Consider the following 18,136-nt stretch of genomic DNA (forward strand, 5'->3'; position numbering starts at 1 on the left):
TAATCTCAGTTCTCAAAATAGCTAAAACAAAGCAGTATAGATCAGCTCTAGGTTCAATGGTCACACTGTAGGAACACAATTCATTTGTTAATTAAATGCATACTATCTACACCACTGCCTCCTGCTAGCTTCAAATTTCTGTTTGTGGGAATTCTCGGTTTGCCTAAGGAGTGGAAATAAAACAGACACCTCCCTCTGCTGTTGCTAAATTGTCTTCCATGGAAGCTTTTCTCCCACTTCTGTTTTTTAAATGTCAATTTGTACATTAGCCTAGTAGAATTTTTATGTGAACTCTGTCATATGCTCCCTGCACCTCCCCCCCAAAGTAAAGACATTATATCAATAATTTGATAGCAGCAATAAGATTTTTGGGAGCAACCAACTGTCATGTTCTACCCAGAAGCCCCAAGGATCAGCCTAATCTAGACCTAAACTTCTCAGTTTATACATATAAATAAAAATAACTGGTTATTCCAGTAAAAATCCAGAAAATACCTGTTCCCTATTGGCCTTAATACACTTTGACATATAGTTCTACAGTCTTGATGAGTATTAAACTTCATTTTTGGTGAATATATGTCACAAAACTGAGGAACGAATTGTCCTCTGAATGTGGCTTGAGTCTGCCCCAAACTTGTTGGGCTTTCTCTGATGCATGCCCAGCATCTGGTACAGTGCCTAGAACACAAAAGTTTCTAAAAAAAATATTTTATTGAAACGAAGAAATGTCAAGAGCTAAGGCTGGAGAACTTCATATGCCATACGAAAGAATGTGAACTTCATTCTACAGGGACCAGTGATTTTATGAAGGGGAGGTATATGAATAAATTTTAATTTTAATTTATTTTTTAAAATATATTTTTATTGATTTCAGAGAGGAAGGGAGAGGGAGAGAGAGAGAAATATCAATGATGAGAGAGAACGCCCCCTACTAGGGATTGAGCCTGAAACCTTAGGCATGTGCCCTGACTGGGAATCAAACGGTGACCTCCTGGTTCATAGATTGACTCTCAACCACTGAGCAACACCGGGCCGGGTAAATTTTCATTTTTAGAAAGCTCCCTCTAGCAGCATAAACTTCACATTGGACTCTAAGCTATGTGAAGGAAGGGGACTTTGCCTGCCTTGTTCATCACTGGTATCCTTAGTACAAAGCACAGTGCCTGGAACATATAATTGACCCAAGAGTAATCTGCCCAATGAATGAATGAAGTTAATGAAGCTAGTCTCTGAATCTTCCAGAACAGATTTCAAGGTTTCCTGGGGAATCCTGACCTCCAACAGATTAGCTCTACGATTTGATTTCTGAGCTGGTACCTGGTGGTTGATCCATTTGAACCTCTCAGAAAGTCACCAGAGCAGAGTGAGACATCACTCTGATCTTGAGAAATCTCTTTGGACCCAACGAGACATATTTCTTGGGCCTAATCTGGAACTGATTCATTCTCCAAGACATAGAAAAGGATAAGCCATATACTCCTTAACATTTTTTCAAGGGACATGTGCAGGACGCCTGGAGGTCTTTGTCAGTCCATTCTCAAAATAATAGCACGCCAAAGGAAGGGTATAAACCATAGGACCAGCAGTTAATTTTATGGTTGATAAACATGTTTCAACTTGAGCTCTCAGATAATGTGTTTCTATGGGTCAACTGGGTAGCCTCTGGCGTGCTGACCTTTGAAACACGGGCATCACAACCTGACATTTGAGGCTGTTCGGTTCCTCTGGTGTCCACACAGTTCGATACATCTTGCTTTTCACAAAGCTCCTCCCTTGCGAACCCTAACTGTTCCCAAATATAAATGAGAAAATTAAACATTACCTTGATGAGAAAATAGCACTCTCTCATTGACACTTCCTCACATCCTCACCAATGTGTTAGTTATAGTTTTTAGTAGCTGTTTTTACATTTTTAATTATTTTGTAGAGTTAAAATATGTAATAATGGATACCTGTGCAATACATTAAATACTTATGGGTATGTTGTGCCTTCTGTTATAATATAAAATCCATCTATTCTGGTTGATGGGTTTTAACCTCACACAGAATACTTTAAACTCCATTTGGACTTGTGCCTACAATCACCTTAGCAAAGTCTCTTAAGTAACTGCGCACAGCCTAATTAGTATGCATTATCAATTAACAAACTTAATAGCCGGCAGATTGATTAGATCCTCTGTTGCAGGGGCAGAGCTGAAGCGAAACAGAATGAAAAATCATTGCACGCATACACTGCAGCTTTGTTATTTTCTCAGATCCCCTCCTCCTCCTTCACATTCCTTTAATTAATGCATGCATATGGTTCTGCATATCTGGTAAACCCAAGCTTTTTCTAACTCATAAAGCTCAATCTTAAACAGAGGGAGTCCATGCCTCCCTTTTATTTGGAGGGGGGGTCTGTATATATCATTTTCACCCCTCTTCTTGCCCTTTGTATAGCCCTGAATTTTAACGGGCTGCTTCTCCCAGCCTGATTATCCTCCCGGTGGTGAGAATGGGAGAGGAATACAAAGATGAGTGGGAAGCATGTGCTTTTTAAAACAGAGGACCACTCAGGAGTCACATCAGTGGGGCTTTGACAACCGTAAAGTGCTTCCGGCAATTATTTCCAAAAAGAATAGTACAAATGGACTGTCCTGTTACATCTTGTCTATTTTTGATGGACTGGAAACAATATGAATAAATGAAGGAAAATCCACATTTCCTGAAAGCAGGGACCAAACAGAAAGGAGTTGCCAACTGCACTGTTCATAAAACACTGGCATTATAAGAATTTTACACCTTCCATAAACATTCAACACAAAACTCTAAAAAGGCTTCTGAAGACATTTCCAACACCATAAATTGTCACCCTGCAGTGATGGTTTGGGTTTTATTTTTCTATTTTAAACAAAGTAATGGTTCGTGCCAGCCTTTTATGTATTAGCGGTTCTCAGGTAGCATATCATTTTGCTTCTATGTGGGCAGAGTTATAATTAGGTTATGGAGGAGGTCCAGAGAAGTTTTCATTTCTAGTCTGAAGGACACCCTGTATGTTTGTGGCTTATTGACTGTTCCCTCCAAAAGTCTATCAGGGATAATCCTCGGAATCCTAGGTCTCGTCAACTTTTTCTTGACCATCCTCCAGAAGGAAGGCCCTGCCTCCCTCTCTGACCCCTCCTCCTGCCATTGCCCCTTCACTCACCACGCTCCAGCCACACTGACCTTCTCACTCTTCCTGAACACATGAAGTTCTTCTCTGCCTGGGATGGCTGTCCCTACTCTTCGTATGGTTTGCTGTTTTCTTATCTGTAGGTCTCAGCTCAAATATCATCTCATAAGAGAGGCCTTCCCCAATCACCCATTCTAAAGTAATGCCCACTCCCCGTGCTCAACCACCAGTCCTCTTCTCATCACTCTATCATCAGGGGTCCTCAAACTTTTTAAACAGGGGGCCAATTCACTGTCCCTCAGACCGTTGGAGGGCCGGACTATAGTTTTAAAAAAAAACTATGAACAAATTCCTATGCACACTGCACATATCTTATTTTGAAGTAAAAAAACAAAACGGGGACAAATACAGTATTTGTATTTGCCTGTGGCCCGCGGGCCGTAGTTTGAGGACCCCTGCTCTATCATACTGATGTCATAGCTCTCCCACTGTCTTACATTATCTTACTTATTTGCCTCTTTATTTAATATTTTCATCTCTTACAAGTTTCTCATTAGCAAGGACTTCATTCATAGCTGTTTGGATTCAACACTGAGCACAGTGCCTAGCACATTTTAGGAGCTTAATTAATGTTCATTGAATGAAAATATGATTAAATAAATAAATAGGGAATGAATAAGGAGTAGGCATGAGTATGTATGTGTATGGGGAGAAAAGAAAAGGGGGTCAATACTGAGCCTAGAGTATACCAACATTTACAAAATGAGCCCATAAGCAAATGACACTGAGAGAGAGAGAGAGAGAGAGAGAGAGAGAGATAGAGAGGTACAATTGGCCAATAAGCACGGGAAAAGATGTTTATCCTTAGCCACTAGGGAAATACAAATAAAAAATAACAATGAGCTAGCACTTTATATCCACAAGGACGGCTAGAATGAAAAAGACAGATAATAACAAGTGTTAGCAAGGATGTGGAGAAATTGGAGCTCCCATACATGGCTGGTGGGAATGGAAAATGGTGCACCCTCTATGGAAAACAATCTGAAAGTTTCTCATAGAGTTACCACATGACCCAGTAATTCAATTCTGAGATACTTAACCTAGAGAAATGGAAACACAGGTCCAAACAAAAACTTGAATGTTCACAGCAACATTATACACAACTAGAGGCCCGGTGCATGGATTTGTGCACTGGTGGGGTCCCTTAGCCTGGCCAGCACCCTCTTGCAATCTGGGACCCCTTGGAGGATGTTGGATAGCCAGTTTCTGCCCAATCCCCACAGGCCCAATCCAGGCAGGAGGGAGCCCAATCCTGTGTATTGAGCACCTGTCCCCTGGTGGTCAGTGCATGTCATAGCGACTGGTTGACCGGTCGCTTGGTCATTTGGTCACTTAGGCTTTTATATGCATAGATAGTCAAAAAGTGGAAACAGTCCAAAGTCCATCAATTGATGAATGGATAAATAAAATGTGGTATGTCTATACAATAGATTATTATTTGCCCATAAAGAGGAATGAAGTACTAACATGCTACATCAATAAACATTGAAAATATTGTGCTATGTGAAAAAATTCATCACAACCACTCTCTTTTGTATGATTCCATTTATAGGAAATGTCCAGAATAAGCCAATCTACAGAGACAGAGTCTGATTGGTACTTGCAGAGGGCTTGGAGGAGGGGAAAATAAGGAGTGACTGTTAACAGGTACCAGGTTTCTGTTTGGGGTGAGGAGAAGGCTATAAAATTGATTGTGGTGACAGTTGAACAACTTTTCGGATAAACTAAAAACTACTGAATAGTCTGCTTTCAAATGGGTATTGTCTATGGATTATATGTCAATAAAGCTGGCATTTTTTTTTAAAACAGCCCATAAAGGAGATTGGGAAGGAACGGCCAGAGATATGATGGAAACCAGAGCATAAGGTATCACAGTGTTTCACGAAAGAAAAGGTGTGCATCAGTGGCCAATTCTGCCAGAGATAAGCAAAGAGGGACTGAGAAGTGCCCGTTGGAGGTGCAAACAGGAAGACGCTCAGTGGCTTTGGCAAAACGAGCACCAGAGAGACATCTTTGTTTGGATTTCCCAGAAACAGACTATAATATAAAATTTATGTGCAAAAGTTTCTTTGAAGACACAGAGGACATGCTGGTAGGGGAATGTGAAATGACACAGGAAAAGGGAGGGCAGTGATGGAGGGCACCTCATTACAGGTAGTCCTCAGGTTACGTCAGACTCGATGTACGTTGTTTCATGGTTATGTCGCCATCTCCCATTTATTTATTTAAAAAAACAGTTTCGTCATTTCCACGTATGTACATATGTGCTTTATGTTTATAATTTATTTACCACAGGTAAAGGTCAGGGATTGTTATCTTTCTTTTAAATTTCTTTACTGTTTCACTTCATTACTGCTGTGCGTGTGCTCCATGTGAGTGACGTAGGTGCTTCTGTAGGTGGGTTCGGACTTCCGGCGAAAATCGCGTTATGTCGCACGGTAGGAACGGACACGTACGTACATATGTGCTTTATGTTTATAATTTATTTACCACAGGTAAAGGTCAGGGATTGTTATCTTTCTTTTAAATTTCTTTACTGTTTCACTTCATTACTGCTGTGCGTGTGCTCCATGTGAGTGACGTAGGTGCTTCTGTAGGTGGGTTCGGACTTCCGGCGAAAATCGCGTTATGTCGCACGGTAGGAACGGATCTGTGAGTCAGGTATCAGCCAGAGCGGAAGCCCTCAGGGCGCTCTGGTCCTCACCTCCCAGGGCCCCTGGCCTGTTGGCACACTCCCTCCCGCCCGGGGCCTGGCTCTCCTGCTCCGGCGCTGGGCACGGGGCCCCGGGAGCCTACCTGCTGGCAGACGCCAGGAAGCCAGGGAAGGTGGAGCTCTAGGGAGGCACTGGTGGGTCTGCTCCGGGAGGGCTGGCGGCTTCCGTGGGCAGCGAGCCTGTCCTCCTCCCCTCCCCCACGAGGGAGGGCCGCAGGGCGCAGGTGCAGGCAACCTCCGCTCCAGAGGAGTGCTGGGAAGACCGGGCGGTCGGAGCGCAGGGGAGGCGGAGGGAGGGAGGGCGGGAAGGAGGAAAGGACGGGAGGGAGGGAGGCAGCCTCTGCCCTGAAGCTGGGGCTCTCTGTTGAGAGCCGGAGACTGGACACGGTCAGAGGCTCCAGGAGGGTGAAGAGGGCTTCTCCCAGCTGGAGCCTGGCCTTCCTGGCCCAGGGACGCCGCCGTCGTTGGGAGGTCTTAGCTGGGATAACGTGGTAATGCAACGCATGCTTGTGGCCATGCTGGTGTCAACAAACCTACTGCACTGCCTGTTGTGTAAAATATAGCACTTACAATTAGGTACTGTACATACTACTTGATAATGATAATAAACAACTGTTTCTGGTTTGCGTAATTACTATACTGTAGTTTTATTGTTAGAGTGTACTTTATCTACTTATAAAAAAGCTTGCTGTAATGGAGGGGCCAGGAGAGTATTATACAAAGCAAAATAAGCCAGAGAATGACAAGTATCACATGACCTCACTCATATGTGGAATCTAATGAACAAAATCAACTTTTGAACAAAATATATACAGTCATGAGTAAACACGTGCTCACATTACAGATGTATGTAGAGTTGGCTTTGATTAACAATATCTACAGCCAATCAAGAAGTCTAGGTCCTTCTTTTTTGTTTTCTACTTCCTAGGACCCTCACCTGTCTGCTCCTCAATTCTGACCCTACATCCCCTCATCCACTTTATTCTTCACTTGTGTTGGTTAACTGCTAATTCCTTAACAAGTTATAATCTTGCTGCCAGTTTAGGGAAATTGAATTAAGTTTGTGATTATTGTCACAATATCTGGGGATGGGAGGAGGGCCCTGCCCTGACCTCAGCACGAGGGCATTCCCTGGCCATTGGCCCAATCACACAGACTCTCACAATATTCTCAGATATTATGACAATAGTCAAAAACTATTTTCACTGGTAGAGTAAATGAAATTAGTCACCGGGGTAACTTGTTATGGAGTCTTCCATTTCTTGGCCTTTGCTTTTGGAGGTAAATATTTAAAACATAGTCTGCCAGCAACAATGGTCAAAAACTGGTCAACCCAGTAGCAATGAGTAACCTAGTGGCCAGATTGTGTCTTAAATGCAATTTCCTACTAAAAGGAATCAGCGTCCTTGAGAAGTGATCCATTCCAGTACTGTACAGTATAAGCTGAGCCTGAAACACTTTGTCATATCAGAAAGCAAGACAGCTACCAAAGACAATCAAGGTCCTGTCAAAAGGGCCAGTAGCAACTTAAAGGTACTTCCATTAACCCAGTGGTTGGCAAACCGCGGCTCACAAGCCACATGCGGCTCTTTGGCCCCGTGGCGTGGACCACAAAGTTTCAATTGCACTGTACGTGCACACCCGCACGTGGTGTTTTGTGGAAGAGCCACACTCAAGGGGCCAGTTTGCCGACCACTGCACTAAACAAAGATAAAAAAATCTGAGAATGAAAAAGAATAACAGCCCTGGCTTGTGGCTCAGTTGGTTGGAACATCATCCCATATACCAAAAGTTGCAGGTTCAATTTCTACTCAGGGCACATACCCAGGTTTTGGGTTTGAGCCCGAGTCAGGGAGCTTATAGGAAGCAATCGATAAATATCTCTCTCTTACATCTAGCACTAACCAAAGATAAAAAAATCTGAGAATGAAAAAGAATAACAGCCCTGGCTTGTGGCTCAGTTGGTTGGAACATCATCCCATATACCAAAAGTTGCAGGTTCAATTTCTACTCAGGGCACATACCCAGGTTTTGGGTTTGAGCCCGAGTCAGGGAGCTTATAGGAAGCAATCGATAAATATCTCTCTCTTACATCTCTCTCTCTCTCTCTCTCTCTCTCTCTCTCTCTCTCACACACACACACACACACATTTTCTCTCTCTCTTTTTCTTTCTCTCAAATCAATAAAACATATCCTCAGGTGAGCATAAAGAAAGAATAACAAGTGTAATGTATTGAAGTATATGAGATATATTAAAATCTATAGTATGTAAAGATAAAAAGTAATTGATAACTTCAGATGATGTTTGGAAATCTACAATAATAAAAGCATACTATGCTAATTAGACCGGACAGTTGAACGACTTTCCAGATGTCCTTCCGGACGAAGCCTGGGCTGCAAAGGCCGGCCGAGGCTCTGAGAGGCTGTGAGGGCTGAGCTTCTTGCACGGATTTTGTGGATCGGGCCTCTAGATGGTAAATAAGAGGAAAGAATCAAATACTCATCTTGACTTTTCTGTTCCAACAATACCTCAAGGTAATCAAGTAGTTGTTAAGGCAAAGTTCTTCATAGAGGAATTGTAGCTAATAAATGCAGAGGAATGATAGAATTATATCACTATATTGCAAACCCTTGATGAAATAATGGATCTAAACAACAATCCCTAATGGTTCCTCAAACCATTAGGTGAAAGGCCAGTGTGAAACTTTATATGATGAGTCAGGCTAACAATCCCTCAGCCTACTGATCAATTGTAAAATCACAAAAGAAGAGACCTCAGACATTATGTACCTCCTGATGTAATGCAACATAATGTTCAATGAAGTAGTCTTGCGAAAAAAATAGAACCCATATCTGATTAAGGCTCTAGATTTTAGTATGGGACATAGAGAACAGAAGAATATGTTTAACTTTGGAAATGCATTTAGCAAGATCCAGAATATGGTAAATCTTATAGGAAAAATAATCTGGCTTCCTCTGCATAAATAACAATGAAAGGGGGGAGAACCTAGAGATTTAAAAATGCTTCAAAGGCATATGAACAAAATGCCGAGTATGTAATTTGCTTGGATTCTGAATACAAATCAAGTGCAGAAAAGAAGTTATGCTGCAATTGGAAAAATCTGAATATCATTAAATGATTGATGATTTTAAGGAATTATTGTTACTTTTTTAGGTGTGATGATTGTATTGTGATTATTTTTTAACGAGTCATTATTTTTAGAGGTATATATTGAATTATTTACAAAAGAAAATATCTTATTTCTGTTTTTAAAAAACACACAAAAATAGTCAAGGAGGGGATGTGGTAAAGGTGCCTGGGTAAGCAACATTGGTCGGGTGCTGCCCACAGCGGCATGGGCACATGGGGGTTTATTATATAGTCTCTCTACTTTTGGGTTTATTGGTGATTTCCCATAATAAAAACTAAAACCTTAGCTTCCCCAGAGTTTTCAGGATTATGCTTTCCTGCCAGAATATGTCTGTGGTAGGATTACCACCTGTGAAGTAAAACCAACAGCTGGCCTTCCATGAACTGACAGTGGGCAACCTGCAAATCCATGCTACTTAACTTTAATGTGCCCCACAACTGAGATACCCTGAGGCCCTTTTCCGGAAGACTGCATTGTTTATTTAGTAACATGTACGTGGAAGTGGGGGCAAAAAACTAGTTTCTTTTCTAGTCGTTTTGTAAAAACAAAGAGGGAAAAGGGACAAAGCCAGTTTAACTCGGGGCCTTGCCGCTTCTCATTGAAGCAGGTAGGAACAACAACAGTAACAGCTAACACTTCTGCACGAAGTCACTGTGCTAAGCCAGCTACATTGCATCCAACAACACTTTGAGATAGGTACTATTATTATCCCCATTTCACAGCTAAATAAACAGAAGTTTAGAGAATTGAAATAGCACCCTTCTTCCACCCATGAGCCTGCTAAACCCACTAGATCAGCGGTTCTCAATCTGTGAGTCGCAACCCCTTTGGGGGTCGAATGACCCTTTCACTGGGGTCGCCTAAGACCATCAGAAAACATATATATAATTACATATTGTTTTTGTGATTAATCACTATGCTTTAATTATGTTCAATTTGTAACAATGAAAATACATCCTGCATATCAGATATTTACATTACGATTCATAACAGTAGCAACATTACAGTTATGAAGTAGCAACGAAAATAATTTTATGATTGGGGGTCACCACAACATGAGGAACTGTATTAAAGGGTCGCGGCATCAGGAAGGTTGAGAACCACTGCTCTAGATAGATCTGCTTCCTACTCTGTAGCCTTTAATTCTGTTCCTTCAGACTCATAATTGCAGCTGCCACATTTGAGCACCCACTATGTTCCAGTAATTTGTTACTTACTTACAACAATTCACTTTCATCCTCACTCAAACCCTGGGAGTTGGGGGGGTCCTATCCCCTTCATTTCTTAGATGAAGAAACCGAGGCTCAGAGAAGTAACCTGCCTAAGACGACAATTCCAGCAATGGATTAGGGTGTCAAGCAGCCCCAAAGCCTGCCTCTACATCACTACCCTGCTATCTAAGGCTCAAATGGTTCCTCCTCTGCCCCCCACTATACTGCTTGTTTCCTCACTTTTGGTTCCAATGCCATGATGTCATGCAAGCTTATTGAGGGTAGGGATGGTGTTCATTCAGCAAATCCCTGTCAGGCACCTATGTCCAGGCACCAAACCTTCCACAGAGCCTAGCACGCAGTGCTTCACAACTGTCATCTGAACAGCATCACAGTTCTTAAGATAAGGGGGAGACAAACCACGATTTACAGTCAATATTTTAAAAATATAGTATGTAATTATTCCTCACCCCACCCCCAATTTTTACCTAAGTAAAACAGTATCTATTACACTGGAAATCATTGTTTTGGGTATGTTACAGCCAGAGCAAGTGTAAAAATTTCACCAGAACTGGCCCATGGTGCAAAACCCTGACAGTAATGTGGTATGGGGGCCAGGTTAGGGTCAGAAACCTGTGACATTTTGAGGCAGAGAAAAGCCAAGAGGCCCTTAACCGTGTTCTTTCTCTGGAGTTAGCACTTCTCTTCCAGATTCTTTAAAATTATAAATAGCCACTCTAGCCCTTTTTAACGTAACACTGCTGAAAATATATAATTGTTCAAAGTGGAAAAGGGAAAAGAGTCACTCTTCGTTATTTAATGCAAATGAACCAAATTGGAAAAATTCCATGTTTCCTCCTCTGAAAAATCTATGTCTCTTATTTTCACCATTCTCAGTCCCTTGTTTTATATCATTTGCACTCAATTCAGAAAATGCCTGTCTAAATTCTCTTTCTTAGCTTAAGTTACTAACCCCTTGTTCTTGTATTTGACACTAAATCAAATAGCCTTGAAACAATTATCCTCTCTATTCCCTTCAGAATTGTCTATACTTTAATGAGTTCCCACTTAATCTCCTCTTTGCCAAAGAATACCACTCTGAATAGCTAAGATCCTTAAATCCCCGTGTGGCTCCCTCTGCCCTCTGCGGTACCTTCTCCATTTCTATAATATCCTTTTGTAATAAGTCTCTGGAACTGTGCATAGTTTTCCAAATGTGGCCTCGCTGGTCCTCACAAAGAACCTGGATAATTCCCTGAATTTACAGTCAATCCTCTTCCTAAGCATCTTCAAATGGGAGCTTTTACACTGTCTTTATTGCCATTAAACTCTGAAAATTTAAAATGCTGAGTTTGCTTCCACTCCCATTTTATCCATCCAAATTTCTAGTTTCCAAGTGCACTAGGGAATTCTGGACCATTTTCACAATTAAATATATACTTTTTAAAAATGCATATCATATCAGAGAGTAGGAGCTACAGACTTTCTTTGGAGAGCCAGTGACTAAATAGAGGATCCTTCCTTTGGGAGATTAACACTGGGTTTGTTTGCACAGACCCCATCCCTTACTCCTCCCTAGTGCCTCCTTCACAGGACACATGGGAGAACAGGACACGTTTGAAGACCAGGATGGAGTGGAAGAGAAATAGCATAGGCTACTCAAAGATGTACATTCTTGAGTAGAACATTTGGTGAATGAGGTCTTTGAAAAGATCTCTAGGGGCCAAAGAATACAGATGCTTCAAATGGTTTTGCATCTAATCTGAAACAGGCACATCTGCGCACACACACATACACACACATACATAAATGCACACACTTTCTATATCCCAGTTAGTCATTCTAAAACATGATCTCAGCCCTCTTTGGGCGTCAGTCTTATGTGGGAGACAGATATTAATGGTATGGACAACTAATGGAGTATACAAAATGAAATGAGCTTTTACTGGAGCCTGATCCAGTCTGGGGGGATTAGGACAGCCCCCCTAAGGAAGTGACACTTGAACTGACATGGGAGTATGAGTAGAGTTCTCTAACTGGCTTGAAGGTGAGCATTCCAGGCAGTGTGAACTACTTGTGCAAAGGCTTTGTGGATTTTTGGGAAAATGAAGCAATGCCAGTTTGGCTGAAGAGCAGAGATTGAATTAGAATGGTATAAGAAATGCTCAAGATAGGTAGGGCCAGACAATGCAAGGCCATGGTAAGGATTTTTTTCCTATGAGCAATGGGGACCACAGAAGGATATGGATTAAGGGAGTGTTTTGAAAGCAGATTTGTGTTTTGAAACGTTCTCCTAGGCTGGCTCATGGAGAATGAATGAGAGTGTGGCAAATACCTGTGATATACTGTGTCACCTCCCTCTGGCCATCCGACTTGGTGGGCAGTTCCAGGCACCAATGCCAGTATCCCACATTGAACACGTGGGAAGGGTCTCTACACTCTGCTTTCTCCTGAGCTGCAGAAGCAGACAGGTATACACCAGACATACACGCAAGCCCAACCAATGAGGGGCCAGATGAGTGGATAGATCTCCAGTCTCCCCCTCCTCTGGAGCAACAGTTCTGAGGCACACTCTGCATGGCTCCTGAGAGGATCCTCAGTGGGACTGAGCCTCAGCTGCCAACCATAGTAGCCAACTATTTTGCAAACATGTATTGCTTTCTTCCTTCACTACCTTACTTTCTCCTCTACTTCATTTCTGCTTCCTGCGCTCGCCTCCCAAGTCAGCTACCTGTACCCAAGTCCTGGTGTCAAGTCTACTGTGGGTGGAATTGAAACCAGGCCGGAGAGTGCTAAGTGGATGGAACTGCAGCCTTAAAGATCTAGCTGTGAAGCTGCTTATGTAATGGAAAACCAAACAAAATCCAAATTGCTTTGTATGGTGTTCCAGTCATCTGCTGCTGTGTGATGAATCACCCCAAAACTTAGTGGCTTAAAACAACAACAATCATTTTGCTATTATTTACTCTCACAGTTCAAGTGGTTGAGAAAGCTCAGCTAAGAAGTTATTGCTTGGGGTCACTCACCTGATTGCAGACAGAGTGGCTAAGGATGGCGCCATCTTTAGGGCTTCCTGACTCATATGCCTGAAAATTGGTGTTCGCTGCTAGTTGTGATTTAGCTGAAAAATCTACACATGGCCTCTCCACCTGGTCTGGGCTTCCTAACAGCATAGTGACTGGGTTCCTAGAACAGGCATTCCAAGAGAGAGTGCCAGAAGGAGCTGTCATCTGTTCGAATCCAGCCTCAGAAGCACACAGCATCATTTCTGTGGCATTCTATTCATTCAAAGTGAGGGACTACGGCTAGCCCATATTTAAGGGGAGGGAAATGAGATTCTGCATGTTAATGGGAGGAGTACCAGAGCATCTGATATGGGAACGTGCTTTGAGAGTGGACCCTCTAAATGAATTTCCAGCCTAGTTTTATATCTGTTGTCAAGACACCCATAAGAGAGGATTTAACCTTTCATGGAATGCTTCTCTGAGAGTCTGATATTTATGCAACACATCAGGACACATGGCTGAATCTGTCTCTCCAAATTGCTCCTGCTCACAATGGGGGAGATTGCTGCTTGGTACTAAAGCGGGGAGGGAAGAATTGGAGCTTTTAGTTTATCCAAGAGTGAGGGGTATCAGGGAAATCAGCCAACTTCTTTCCATGACATAGGCTGCTTAATCAAGAGAAAGTAGAAGGAAAAATATATTAATGAGATATTCAAGTTTTTGAAATTGAACATAGAAATAGCCTTGGTTAATGATTTATTTTTCAACATGAAAATTCTCTTTATATTGACTATTTTGCTCTCACAAATGTCAAGCCATTTATTCTATGGTTAAGCTGCCCATATTTTCATGAAAATATTTCCTTTTAAATGTTAAAAGATATCAACCCTGAAATCAATTCATTTTCTTCTTATGCTAAAAATGAGAATATCATAGCAGAACACAGTCTAATTGATGCTAACAGGGATCAGTGGGGAAAAAAGGAGACCCTAAGTCTTCTATTTGATTTTCCTTTTAAGACTCACAATTGAATAATAGTAGCTATTTTGAATTCATCTATGCTCATTGACCTAACTTGTCAGAAATCAATTAATAATCAATCAATATGTTCTTTGAACTATGCAATGAATTTGAGAACACTCAATTCAAATTCTAGTATGATCACAGTGACCCTACTCCAGCCACTTATCCTTAGTTAAATTGCTTCTCAGTTTCTTCATCTGTCAATAATGGCACTGATGCTTTTGCCATCACAAAAATAAGTTGATTTGCAAAGCATAATCCCTAATGTCTAGTTGTGTTCTCTTGATATTCTCTACCTATAATTCCAGAAGTAGCTACGAGGGAAAAAGAAAAAGGGTAGTGTAGATTCAACTTGTAGATTTACTCTGACTCATGAACACTGATGTCTCAGATATCATATAGGTAGTTGGGTCTTTTCCATTAAAAAAAAAAACCACCCTATTTATAATTTAAGACAACTGCTGGGTAACAAAATACCTCAAAATTTAGTGGCAAAGAACAATACTTTATTTTAGTTTTATATGCATCATGATGTTGTGGTGAGGAACTCAGACAGGACAATGAGGATGGCTCATCTCAGCTTTATGATGCCTAGGCCCTCAGCGGGGATAACTTAGAAAACTAGGACTTAGAAAGCTGGTGGCTGATGGGGCTTTTTCTCTCTCTCTGTCCCTCCCTCTCTCCTTCAAGATACATAACTGAATTTGTTCCTCCACCTACCCTTTCCATACAGCTAGTCTGGGTTTACTCACAGTATGAAAGTCTCAGGGTAGTTACATTTCTTACATGACAACTGAGAAACTGTCTCTAAAAAAGGGTATGCCTATGAACAGAAACCAGAAGATAGAAGTTAAAATGTTGTCCCGAAGTAACACAGTGCTAACTCCATTATAGTCTATTGGTCAAAGAAGAATCCACACAGATTCAAGAGGAAGGACAACAGACCCCATGCATCAACAGGAAGGGTTTTGAAGAATCTAAGCCATCTTGAATACACCACACTTAATTACATTCAACTATGCTTTACAAGGTAGCAGGTTACTCTGTAGCTTCTGATAATGGAAGAGAAGCCCCTATTGGACTAAGTCTATTGTTATCTTTGACCCAAAGATAAAAACTGTGAACACTGGACAAAATATAAACAAATACCTAACTGGCACTGAATAGCAACCAAAAGCAGACACTGGAAGGGAGCCAACAATTGGAGGAAGGAAAGGCATAGGTGAATTTTTTATGATTTTTTTACTTATGAGCAGGTCCTAGTCCATGCTGAGCAGGGCAGCTACCACTAGAACAGAAGGTCTGATGTCCTACTGGCATAAAAAAGTAAGAGGAAATCATTCAGAGGCACCACAGCAGCCTAATAAAGAGAGAACCTCAAATTTTGTGTATAAACTCTGCCAAAGTCTCTAGCTGACCCCTGAACTACTCGTATATTAGGCAGACTGCAAGCAGTCCAGGTAAGACTGAAAGTGCTGAATGAGATTTCAGCTGCTGTCTAGCCAAGTTATGGGCCTGTTTTATTAAAATAAAAAGCAATAATTTTCAGAAGGGTAAAACAGAATCTAGGGTCTTTATAGTGCGTCACTCAATGTCCAGAATATAATCCAAGTGTATAAATACATTAGAAAATGTGATCCAGACTCAAGAGAAAGTGAAATCATTGAGGATCAACCCAAAGATGCCCCACATATTGAAATGAGCAGGCAAGAAGTTTAAAACAGTTATTATAACTATATGCTCAAGGACATAAAGGAACATAGCTTTTATGAATGAACAAACAGGAAATCTCAGCAGAGAAATAGAAATTATAAAGAAAGAACCAAATGGAAATCTTAGAAATGAAAAATAAAATATCTAAAATAAAAATTCACTGGTTGAGCTTAGAAGAAGAATAGAGATAACAAAGGGAAGAGTCAGTGAACCCGATGACCAATCAACAGAAATGATTCATTCTGAAAAACAGAGAGAAAACAAACAAACATGAGCAGATCCTTAGAAATCTGTGGAACAATAACAGAAAGTTTAACACATATGAAATTATAATCCCAAAAGTTGAGGAGACAGGGAATAGGGAAGGAAAAATATTTGAAGAAATAATGACCGAAATCTGGTGGAAGTTATAGATTTACAAATTCAAGAAGCTCAGTGATTCACAAAATGGATAAAATTATAGTCAAACTTCTGAGAAAATGAGATAAAGAGAAAATCTTGAAAACTGCTACAGAAAAATAACAAAGAAACAGTAATAAGAATTAAGACTGACTTTTGTCAGAAACAACAAAGGCCAAGAGAAATCTTGAAAGTGCTGAAATAAAACCATCACTGTCAACCCTGAATTCTATATCCTGTAAAAATAGTCTCTAAGAATGAAGAGAATATAAAGATAAAAACAATAGAACACCAAAGGAAATGATACATTGCTAACTCTACTTGAACTTACTAATAGTTAAATTTGGGTATAAATATATATTTTGCCAAGCCCTATTTCTGCCTCCTGTGTGTCAGAGCATTGCAAGCTTGTTGACTGAATAGTAATAACGAGCTATAATTCTGAGCAAATACTCTGTGCCAGGATCCGTCTATGGATATTACATTTAATCCTGATCCTTATCAACAGTTGTGGCTGTCATTATCGGGATAAAATTGCAGATAAGAAAATAGTCAGAGAAACTAATTACCAGTAATGTGTCCAAGGTCACACAGCTAGTTAGTGTGACCCAGGCCCAAGTAGAGGTCCTTGCCGACTTGAATAATATTTCATGGACATTTATAGATAGCTTGGAAATTGACAAAGTCCCTTAATGAACCCCTTCTAAAATCTTTCTTACACTATTTAAGGAGCTAACTTTTTATTTTAAAGGCAAACATAAAAACATTTCGGGTTAGCACCCTGATAGTCTCTCAATTGCCTGCAAACGGCCTGATTTCTCCCTCTCCCCACATGCTCCTTCCTTTAGCAATAGAGAACACCCAACAGCCCACAACACAGCTGCTGTTTCAGCTGGCACAGAGCTGCTCAGCTAGAGACTGTTTCTTCCAGCCTCCTTTGAAGCTAGGCGTGGCCCATGTGATCAATTTTGTGCAAATGGGATATGAGTGGACACAAGTATGACCAGCCAACTTCTGGTCAGGTTCTTAAAGAAAAACACATTGCCTTAGACCTTCTATTCCCCCTTTCCTGAGGGCTGGAAAATGCAACTGGGAACCTCTGCTTTGGACCTGGAAGTGGAAGCCACGTGTGAAAGGCGCAGGAGAGCCAATCTGTGCGCCAGCCCTCAAAGCTGCTCTGCGTGGCTTACTGCTGGACCAGGCACGGAATACCCATATAACAATGTAAAAACAACAACAAAAGGTTAAAAAATTGCAAAGGCATTTATGGAGAACCTGGCCATGTGGCCATCTCTGTGTGTTCCCATTTCTAAAGTAGGGTGATCATTTTGCTTTCCTCACAGGGCTGGCCTGAGGGCGGAGCAAGATAATGTGTATAAACATTAGCACAGTGCCTGGTACAGAGCAAGAGCCCACACATGCTACATTTTTTGTGTGTCATGGGCTAGATTTGAATATAGACACAGCCTTTTCCTTTATATACTGGGTGCCCTCAGTCGCTGAAGAGAATACCTGGTTAATGAATGCTGTTGATCTAAGAACAGAGACAGAGGAATTTGAAGATGCTGGGACTTGTGCTAATGATATCATAGGGTATTTTAACCTTTATTTGACAACCCTTCTTTCTTAGCATTTTCAACTCTTCATCTCCCTTAAAAGAATGGATGGTGTTTTATAAAACATTTTCTTCTATAGTTGTGAGGGATAT

At 41.1% G+C, this 18,136-nt stretch overlaps 1 protein-coding gene and 1 long non-coding RNA gene across 2 annotated transcripts in view; both read right to left on the minus strand.

Moving 5' to 3' along the window:
* The window catches only part of TBCA (tubulin folding cofactor A), a 181,708-nt gene that overhangs the window by 158,139 nt on the left and 5,433 nt on the right, over nucleotides 1-18,136 (minus strand). The window lies entirely within an intron of this gene.
* Nucleotides 13,313-18,136, minus strand: part of LOC107184956 — an 8,512-nt gene continuing 3,688 nt past the window's right edge. Inside the window, exons 2-3 of the long non-coding RNA XR_001515863.1 lie at nucleotides 13,754-13,868; nucleotides 13,313-13,374 (exon numbers count right to left, since the gene is read on the minus strand). This is a non-coding gene — a long non-coding RNA (uncharacterized LOC107184956). The remainder of the gene's footprint in view (nucleotides 13,375-13,753; nucleotides 13,869-18,136) is intronic.

This window comes from Myotis davidii, unplaced genomic scaffold (assembly GCF_000327345.1).
Source record: "Myotis davidii unplaced genomic scaffold, ASM32734v1 scaffold44, whole genome shotgun sequence".
Lineage (NCBI taxonomy): Eukaryota > Metazoa > Chordata > Mammalia > Chiroptera > Vespertilionidae > Myotis > Myotis davidii.